Here is a 568-nt window from a genome sequence, read left to right as displayed (position 1 = left end):
GAAGGTCATATTTAACGTAGAAAATTCAATAGCTTACACTGGTATCAATTGATATGCAACAACACACAATACATAGTACAAAGCATTTTACGATGTAAATTATACACTGCACAACACACAATGAATGTAGTACAGTATATAACATAGAGCATTGCTGTCGATCCATTCCCCTTTGGCTTGCTTCCTTTTCTCCTCTCTCCTTCCTACCTTCTCCCTCTCTCTCCTCCCCACCTTCTCCACTCTCTTTCTCCATCCCTTCCACTCTCTTTCTCCACTTTGCCCCCATTTTCCTCCTCCTCACCTCCTCCTCTACCCTCTTTCTCCTCTCCATTTCCTCCTCCCTCTTTCTCCACCTTGCCCTCTTTTCCTTCCGCCCCACCTCCTTTTCCTCCTCCTCCTTCCTCTTCCCTCTTTCCCCTCCTCCCCACTTCCCCCACCTCCCATCCCCCCCATCATTTCCCCCCCCCTACCCCTTCCCCTTCTCCCCCTTTCCACCCCCTCCTCCACCCCTCCCCACCCTCTTTTCTTTTCCGTTTCAAAGCTGATATTGTTGTATCTCGCGGTGAAA

Source organism: Penaeus monodon, chromosome 30, assembly GCF_015228065.2.
Source record: "Penaeus monodon isolate SGIC_2016 chromosome 30, NSTDA_Pmon_1, whole genome shotgun sequence".
Lineage (NCBI taxonomy): Eukaryota > Metazoa > Arthropoda > Malacostraca > Decapoda > Penaeidae > Penaeus > Penaeus monodon.
This window is presented reverse-complemented; position numbering follows the sequence as displayed.